Source organism: Nicotiana tomentosiformis, chromosome 12, assembly GCF_000390325.3.
Source record: "Nicotiana tomentosiformis chromosome 12, ASM39032v3, whole genome shotgun sequence".
NCBI lineage: Eukaryota > Viridiplantae > Streptophyta > Magnoliopsida > Solanales > Solanaceae > Nicotiana > Nicotiana tomentosiformis.
In genome coordinates, this window is record NC_090823.1 from 78,710,623 (window position 1) to 78,720,950 (window position 10,328).

At 36.2% G+C, this 10,328-nt stretch overlaps 1 long non-coding RNA gene across 1 annotated transcript; it reads left to right on the top strand.

The window, feature by feature from the left end:
• The first annotated feature begins 4,416 nt into the window (after positions 1 to 4,416).
• Positions 4,417 to 8,036, top strand: LOC104105273 (uncharacterized). Its single transcript, XR_688324.2, has 2 exons — positions 4,417 to 4,730; positions 7,364 to 8,036. It is a non-coding gene; the product is annotated as an uncharacterized lncRNA (long non-coding RNA).
• Positions 8,037 to 10,328: the final 2,292 nt, after the last annotated feature.

Genomic DNA, 10,328 nt, shown 5'->3' on the forward strand with positions numbered 1-10,328 from the left:
AAATAATATGAACAGGAGAAAGAAATGAAAAAGGAAAGACAAAAGAGAGGAGTTAGTTCAACTCATGAAATGATGAAAGTGCATAAAAATAGTAAATAATATGAATAGGAGAAAGAAAGGAAAAAGGAAAGACAAAAGAGAGGAGTTAGTTCAACTCATGGAAATGTACGAGAAAGTAACTAAATGAAGCAAATAGGGAGATAGGGACGGGATAGACATGATATAGCAGTCTTAGACAAGATGAAGGGAATGGAGAGAGAATGTACATGTCATATCAATTTAAACAAATAAAGGAAATAGGAAGGGATTGTATATGATATAGCAATTTTAATCAAGTAAAGGAAACAGGGAAGGGATGTACATGTCATAACAACCTGGGCAAATAAAGAGAAATAAGGGAGGGGATATGCATGTTATCAAGTAATCCGTTAATCCACATAAGTCAACTTCATTATAGTAAGAGTCTAAGTATTTTCCCAAGCAGAGTCGCCATGCTGTCACGCTCCGTTTTTGTCGCGAATGCTAGTTTCAACATGTGACAACTCTTTTAAACGGTATTAAAAGAGAAGAGTCACCACCTAACGATTTTGAGGTGCGTTAGGGAACTTATTTGTAAATAACACTATTTAATCAATCTATGTCACCAAAAATTGGGTAAGGGCTCAAATTACCTCAAAGAGAATGTTTTAGGTACTTTTTGAGGTCCACAACTGTGGGTCCCGACTGAAATTTATGCTATGCGGGATTATCCGATTATAATTGTCCTAGGTGATCATATAAGTGTGGGAAGACAAGGAATTTAAAAGTTCTACTATAATATAAGCAAGTGTAAAGAAAATCACACAAGAATTAAACTATATAAATAATCAATATAAGTCTTTGGAGGTTACAGGATACAACTTAATCGTTCTAAATTCAAAAGATACAGTGCTAACATTAAACATATAGAGGAGTGGTCCTAATTTTTTTAGCCTAAAGAATCACCACGTGCAACATCAATAATACTTTTCAACTCCCTTAGGAGAGGTGTTTCTTATATTATTCAGTGGGAACTGACTATCATCTCATGCTACCCGGTTACTATGATAAAATTGTTTGCTTAAAGAGCTCTAATTCAATTCTAAACTGCGTCCTATGCGTGCACTACCCGTCCCATACCTGTGGTCCAGGAGGATTTGGACCTACTATTTGGGTGGTTGTAGACTTTACTTAGGATGCTCAAAATGATAAAAACTAGGCGCATATTCAAAACATGTAGGACTACACATAAAGGTAATAAATGTCTCAAGTTAGACTACATACATAAGCAACAAATGCACGCGGGCAGATTCTTATATTAGGCAGTAGATAGTTTCAGAATTAAGACGTGTTACAGTCGTTAAGCCCTATAGGCATGGTTTCTATGTGATTCTGATTTCACGTGTCTTACATGGAGTACTGCTATTTTAGACTAACGAATTTGCATATTATAGGTATTATAGACCCTATAGACATGATCTCTAAAATATTTGCGCAATGAGGCAGTAAAATAATTTGAGAATTTAGAATTACCAGCGTTGATTTTATAGACATGCTTCTTAGGTGAGTAACAATATCTTATAGGCAGGATTTCTAACAATTGACATTTGAACTTGATTTTATCATACTTATCCCTGTAGGCATGTCATCTAGATAAAACCTGGTAGTCATGGTATCTAGATGAGCATTAGCAACGATATGTATTATTACATCCTATAGGCATGTTATCTAATAATTAAACAAGTAGTTATTGGCGTTTGATTCCTATAGACATGTTGTCTAATAGCGCACAGTAGTAGACATGAAAACATGTACATCATTTACTCAAACTAACATGCTTTGGATAGTATACAAGTATTAGACAAGTTAAGTGAAGTGTGTGATTTCCTATAGGTATGATTTCTATGTGTAGCACATCAAGTAAATAGCAAGAGAGTTAATTAAATCCTATAGAAAAGTTTTCTACCCGTTTATGCAAGAATTAGGATACCCAACCCTCTTTTTTACTAATTTCCCCTTCATTCGTTATTACAGATTATTACAGGCCCAAATAGGATAATAAAACAATTACAGACTTAATAGGGCGACTACATGCCCAAATACAACTACTACAGAATACCTAGGAGAATCTAAGTCATGGATTCATGATAAGCAATACACCTTAAGTAACCAGTTATACTGAAGCATGAAGGTGAGCAATCAATTGGGTTGGACACCTATAAAGGACATGCATTAAGGCTATAAATGCCAGGAGAGCATATTAGGCAAAGCGTTTAGATAATGTCGTCACATGATTTGCAGAGAAACAACAAACTGTGCACAAAAGAATCAATAGAGAGACATTTAGGCAATTTGAGCAAGAACCTAGTTTTTTTTACAGATTTCAAAACATGAAATAAAGACAAGGTGCAATTGACGTCAATCAGATTTTAATTACAAGTCAGCAAGGCATCATGAATCGACTTAGCTAGCCATACATGATTAAAATCAGGACTAAAATAGAACTAAAGCTAGTGGAACTACATAGTAGTACTCAACAAGAAGAATTGTATACGAAATGGCTTAATATCGAAAGTAACTCAAGGAAATCCAAGCAGCACTAGTGCACATAACATAAACACAAACAAAATGAAGCAGAATTGCGAGAGTATCGAGTACTAACTAGTTTAAAACAAAGCGAACAAAGAATGAGAAACTCAAAATCTCAGGAATAACAGCGATTGCAAGAGGACAATGAAACCCCAAATCTGTAGTGCTTCAGAGTTCACAAGATCCTCGAAGTGGGCTCCGAGCAGTGCTTGCGCTGGAGGAGGCTAATGAACATATTCCGATGGCCTTGATTTTCAGCCGGCCAAAGTTGAAGTCTCAGAATAGTATACGATGAGTGAGAGTGAGAGAATAGTAGTAGTAATTATAGTGAAGTAATAGTCGTTAAGACTTAAAAGGGGAATTAGGAATGTGGGTTTATATAATAGTAAACATTGAACGAACAAACAAGGAAACATAGGTAATCAAACACACATAAGGAAAGAGAAGCATGCAAAATTAATTCAGAATCAATTTAGGAGAAAAATCGGGTAAACCCTAGTTCAAGAAGGAGAACACAAATAGCCAAAGAATCTCCTTGAATCGGACGCATATAGCCTGGTAGTGAGTGTATGAAGTCAAGAACATGAAGATAGTACAGAATCAGAGTTGAACGAACACCCACTGACTCAACTTCCTTAAATAGTCGAGTACCAAATACTGTAACATTGAGGAAATAGTAAGAACCATCATGTGTGCAAAAAAGGAAAGGGAACATGGAAGATTTTCCATGTTATATCGGATTAGGAGTTGGGGTTTGAATGGAGGCGGCTAGGGTTTCTCTCAGAGATGAGAGGAATGTTTGAGAGGAATTGGGGGCGACTGAATTGGAGAATGGGTCTCTAGGGTTAGTGGGAAGGGATATAAGAAAGGGGCCAGCTTAATTTGGGCCGTTGATCATTTTAGATCAACGGCTAAGATCGAAAGAGGAGCGAGGCGGGTTAAGGTTGGTTCGCGATCGGGTTTTAAAGAGGGTCGTTTGGTCTTGGGCTGCTGAAGGGTGAACTAGGGATGGGCCAAATGTTTGTGGCTTGATTTTGGTCCAAAATTAGCCTTGCATTGGGCTATTAATTAAATATACATAATTTATAAAACTTAACTAATAAATAATAAAATATTATTTTTACAGTCAAATGCTTGAAAATAATAGTTTAACATTATAAAAATATAAAATGCTATTTTAGTGTAAGTAATGTAATAAATATAATTATGTATAGAATATAGGCTATTGTTGCAAATATTGTGTAAAATGAAGTAAAATATTATAAAACATACATGTGGGGGTAAATAATAAATTTGGATGATTAAATCATCACAAAATTATTTGAAAGGATAATTAATAGATATTTGAACAATCTTAAATGCAATAAAATGTATTTTAAAGCTTTAAACAACAATGGAAAATTATAGAAAATACTTATATGATTCTTGTAAATTGGGTAGTAATGCAAAATTGATATTTTGAAAGTATATATAATATTTTATAAAATATGAGGGCAAAATTGGGTATCAACAAACGGCTCCGAATTTATCTCCATTTTCCTTTAATTTCGACACCCCATCAAACTTAATCGTAGCCGTTGATACCAGGAGGACCAATGTCCCTCACATTTTCCTCTTAAAAATATTTAAACCCGGAATTATCTGGGCCGTTGATCAACAACCAAGATCTATTATCCCAACATTAACCTCTAGAGACGACGTAAACCACCCAAATCCTAAAAACAATTCCATATTATCCCAGCCACCCCTTTTTCCCTTTTCATCCCTATTCTCTCCAAATCTGCAACCATATCAATCCTCGAGACCTTTCATAAATCCACGCAAGGTCAACAAATCAACCACAAAAGCATCTCCATTGTCCCCGCTAGCCACGATTCTCGCTTGAATCTTTCCTCTTTCGTTTTTATAATTCAAAATCCCATATAAAAATCCTAAGTTTAAAACGATGACTTGGGATTTCATATGTTTTGGATCTGTGCTTTCAAATCGAAGCAGGCATGGAGATAATATCTGTCTTCATCATTGTTATTCGACGTCCAGAGATCAAATGCAATAACCTCTGGATATTAGGGCTTCGACCGATGGTTTTTCACGCTTCAACAATCAATCTCTCACATGCCCAGGTAATTTCTATGACATTTCCCCCTCTGTTTTCTCTGATTTTACCCGTCTTGCTTTCATCATCCAATCTCGTCATATTCCACAACCTAGATTTAAATATGTTGAAACACTAAGGAATTGAATGCCACTATAAATAGGGCTTTCAATTTTAACACCTAACAATACCTAACAATCTGAAGAAAATCAATACACAAATACATTAGCAATTAGAATTTTTAAGGATAAGTTCTTACACGATTCCTGATCTTTTTCTCTTTTATGATTCCGAGTTACTCACTGATTGAAATCTGAGTCTTTGGCTCCTAAGAGGCTAAACGAAGCCTTTGTTTGGTTTTCTTCTCGAAGAAAGGTCAGTGCACATCGACCTTTCCTCTTTTTAACTGTTTCAAGATTAAAGTCATGTTCTTCTTGTTGGTTATTCTGTTTATAATGTATTATGTTTGATCATTATGCTTTGATGCTATATATGTGAATTCACTAACCTCTAAAGAATTTGAAATTAATACAATCGATCATCTTCGTAAACTTAATGAATGCTCTTCTAAGTTAAGATAATCTATGTGATGTTGGACTTTTGTAGTTAACTAAGAACTTCACATGATCTTCTTCACCTATCTTGACTTTAGATTGCAAGATACTTTGCTAAAGCGTCCATGTCTGCTCAACTACTCTTGCCTTGATACTCCCTGTTGACCTATATCATGTAGTTGAATCACTTGTTTTCATAAAACTTAGACTATGGTAATTATAGACACTTAAAGACAATTACAAGGTTGTCCTTGAGATTAGAATGTATAAGTTCAGTTATCTTGTTTCTTCAAATGTTTTTTTATGATCCCGAGACTTCCTGAAATGTTGTTGAGAAGGCATTATGTTGACCTCCATGACTGTGTGATCATCTGTAAGAGTCATTGTATGAAAGTTCTTGAAATAAGTGCAAATGACTTTCTTCAATTAGTCTTATGTGTTTTGCCAGCCCAACTTAAGCCATGCCCTTAATTGTTCTTAAGAGCTTAGTATCTACTGATTTGTGCATCATCTTTTGTTATGACATGCTAGAGCTTCACTATGATTGGACTAATATACTTAACCTATTTAACTGGATTAGTTGTCCCGTTATTAGAACCATGCATGCTTAACATGAATGTTCATAGCTTTGAACTCTTGCAATTAACCTGTTGAGCTGATCCTATGTTATTTGAAACTCTGCCGTGTTTTATAATCTCTCAATCTTGCAAGAACACCTCATGTAATGTGTTTGTATGCCTTTTCATAGAAACTCCTACTTGCTTGTGCTCTCACATCTATTAGAACTGTGTCTATTCATAAAGAAGAAAGTTGTTTCTTGTTATTCAAAAGGGATTAACCACATAGCAATAGGGATATAAGTCAACTATGATCACTAAAGAGTTTTAAGTAAAACATCTGCTGTTTATATGCCTTGTTTGAATGCTACACTGTGTCTTTGTAAGTATCTTAGTTTCCAACAATCCTGGCATAAACTTTCACTCTCTCGAATCAATTATTATTGCTCTATCAGTCTAATTCCATGCTTAGTATTTAGTCCTGTTGTGATGTGGTAGTATTAGTTGGATTATAACATGTACACATGTGAATGACACCTACTAGGATTTCTGCCTTAAAGGAAACTGTTGCTTGTATATCATGTCTATGACAGTGTTCTCAGGCCATTGAAACTTACTAAATTCATTAAAGTTTACCTACAGACATAGAAAGAGCCCCCCTTTAGATGTTCATCTATACTGTTTGAATGTAGAACCACATGTGTAACTCTTAATCAACCTAAATGTGAATGAGGATCTCTTTGGAGAATCTCTGCCAATATATTTGACTGCCCCTGGTTTCTTAAGATTATTGATGTGATTTGTTAGCTTTCCCACCTAGTAAGGAATGGAATATTAGTCTGTATACCCCATTAAGTATGTATGATTATGTACAGGATTATAGGTAATGATCTTCCATAAGCATGAACTTTCTAATTGGATTACTAAGAACGATGCATCTGACACCTTCTACACTCCTTTGAACTACTTGACTTACCAATTCTGAGTACTTATGTTCATGCGCTGGTGTTCTCTCATTGTTTATAGACACTTATCCTGTTTCAGTGCTTTTAAGCTTGATAAGAGTAGATGGTAGTGCTACATGCCTTGTGTGCAAACCATGTGATGCCCGATGATGCTCTAATGATTTGGACATTATTGAAATAGATCTCTCATTGTGTATAATCACCACTGTGGTATTGGAGTTTGCAGTGAACACCTCATTAGAACTTAAACTTGCATGGAAGAATAAGTGTGAGTAGTTAAGGGTATTTGAGAGATGAATTTAGTTCTTGGTTGAGCTAATCTCCCTAACACAAGCACTTCTCGGGGCCCTTGAGACCCGTGGGAACTTTGAAGTGCCAGGGATTCAAAGCGTACCTTGGCCATGAATGGAATTCTACCTATAACCTCTAGTCTATTGACATTTATTAATCTTTTTAGGCTTAGTATTGAAGGTAGGCTACAAACTCGTATTTTAGTCATAGTTTGCACTCTAATTACTGTATTATACTTGTGTTTTAGCGTAAATAATAGTAAATTGTACTCATTATATATTTTATGCCTTACAGGAAGTGATTTCGCGTTAAAAATATAATAGGCAGAAAAATCAAACAAGTTGGAGCTTTGAAGTTTGAGTAAAAGCCCAAGGAATTAAATCGGAATTGCGTTCGAGGGTCGGGAGCCAAGTGTGGATATCTAAACGTGCAGAAAATGAATTACTCTGTAAACAATACACAGCCATGCCGCATGGGGCATGGCTGGGTGCGACGCGGGTGTGTAAGATGGCTAAGCCTGTCAGAAAGTGCAGCCTCTGTAATTGTCCATTGGCGCGGCGCATAGGGCACCGCACCCTACGTCGTGCTTGTTCAAATTTGTTAGAGTATTGTCCTACTTTGTTTTGGAAAGAGTAATTTTATCCGGGCCCACTCCTACATGGTATAAATAAACCAAAAAGACATTTTTGAATGGATTATTGACCTTGGAAGCTTTGGGAGAGCATTGGAGGCTACAAGACACATGGTTTCATATTCTTTCCATAAATTCAATACAGGAGTTTGGATTGTAATGTTAGATTGATGTTTTCTTACTCTTTAATTCTATTTGTGATGACGTTCTCCATATCTATGGAGTAGTTTACTTTAGAGTTTGACATGATTTGATGACTTGGTTGTTATTTATGGATTTGACTACTGTGCAATTGCTTGAATTTATTGGAGGAGCTTTAATATAGTTGTGATATTATTCTTTATAGTGTTTAATCGAAAGAGGAACATCTTATTGAATATTATTGCAGCGTATGCCTTAGTTTATATTGGTGATTCTTTGAAGTAATCAAGAGAGCTTTTTGAGTTACCATTTAAATTAAGATTGAGAAATATTCGCGAGAAGTTTCTCTTAGATCATTCCTACCAATAGATTCTTTCAAGTTTCATTGCACTTCACATTAGTTTATTTGAAAGATTTAGATTTGATCGAGAGAGGGGTCTGAATCGGAAGTATAAGCTAATCCCCTATTGAATTCGTGAGAATCGACAGAAATCCAAGAGTGAAATATAACAATATCATATAAAAAATAACAACCTTGCACCTATCATGTCAAAACCGTTATTTCTCACATTGATAAGAAACCAACTCTGCTAATCTCTAGTTCTTTACAGTCAATTGTCAGTTGCTTTACTTTAGTTGTTAATCGTAGTTCGTAATCATTTCAAATCAAGTTTTGATTATCCTGGATAGCAGTTAAACCAGAAATTAATAGAGCATTAATTAAATCCAATCCCTGTAGAGACAATAATTTAATTATACTATCTTTGGGTAGCGAGCATCAATTTCGTATTTTGTTTTGCACTCGTCAAATTTTGGCACCGTTGCCGGGGATTGGCAATCAACAATGTTCAAAATAGTTTTTGGTGCTAATTCAGGAACCTATTTTGTTTGATTCTTCACGAGTTTCCTCTTCCGTGTGGAGGCAATATATTAAATTCTCTGGTGTATGAATCGATCTTCTTCAAAGGAAGTGATACCCTAAACACTAAAGTTGGAGAAACACATGCGACAACTGAGGAAAGAAAGAGAATTAACAGAAAATTTCTTGGTTCACACTTCAACTCAAGATAACATGGAAAACAAAGAAATTGACTGAGTAGACTTAGCTGCAAGAAAGACATCACAACAAGAAGCTGCATGGATAGCAGCTGAGGTAGCCCATAGAGGTACTGAGAAGACTATCGAAGATGGTGGGGGTCGGAGTTTAAATCTAAACCGACCCTTGGTTGAAGACTAGTCAAAAAATATGGTATCCATGCCTGGTAGAGCATTGGGTAATTATGCCAGACTAGTCTACAATCAGGGACTATCCAGTGTCAAACCTCCACCCCTAGCAGCGAATAATTTCGACTTGAAGCAAGGTTTTCTCCAAACTATCCAGAACAACTATGTATTTAGAGTGAAGGTAAATGAAGATCCTAACACTCATTTGATGGATTTTGAGGAAATCATGACCTTCCAGTACATCGGAGTGTCAAAAGATGCACTTTACTTAAGGGCATTAACCTTTTCGCTGAAGGATGACGCGAAGCACTGGCTTCATAGCTTACCAACTAGGTTGATCATGACATGGGAAAATATGACTAAAACGTTCCTTGACAAATACTTCTCAGCTGCAAAAATAGTGAAATTCAGAAAGGAAATTAACAACTTCTGCCAGAAGGACACTGAAAAAGTTTTCGAGGCTTGGGAAAGATTCAAAGAGATAGTGAGAAAGTGTCAGCATAAAGGAATTGAATTGTGGATGTGACTTGAGACTGACACCTTCCTCACAACGAACTCCAAGCACTGTAGTTGGATGTCTTTTAATGAAGAAGACTCCTGAGGAGATTGTTGCTATTCTTGATGAGCTCTCTAAATATGCTAACCAATGGCCTGCTGATAGTAGTGGTAGAAGAAAATCAGCCGGGGTTCATCAAGTAGACTCTAGCACATCAGTGCAAGCCCAGCTAGACACCATGACCAAGGAGATAAGAAAGTTGACCTTAGCCAAAGTCCAAAGCCAACCATCATCAGTTTGTGATTTATGTGCAATGGGTCATCCAACGCATGAGTGTCAGGCCTCAGTTGCAGATGACGTGCTAAATGTTGTGGGAAGCTTTGATAGAAGCAATTACTAGAGTGGTAATAATTTTAACTCTATGGGATAGAGGCACCCAGGCTTTTCTTGGAGTTCACCAAAGGGTAGTCTGAAGTCATGGCAGTAGAATAATCCGACACCCCAGGGACAAGGAGCTTCAGGATTTCAGAATCAGCAGAGGCAGCAATACCAACCTCCACATTCTAATCAGTCTAGCATAAAATATCTAATTAATGCTTCCATTATTAAGACGGATGAGAGATTGGAAACTCACAATGCAACTGTTCGAAACTTAGATAGGCAAGTGGGGCAGATTGCTAGTCTGTTATCCGAGAGGTCTCCAGGAACCCTCCATGTGGATACCAGAAGGAATCCAAAAGAAACAATAAATTTAGTGTCTTTAAGGA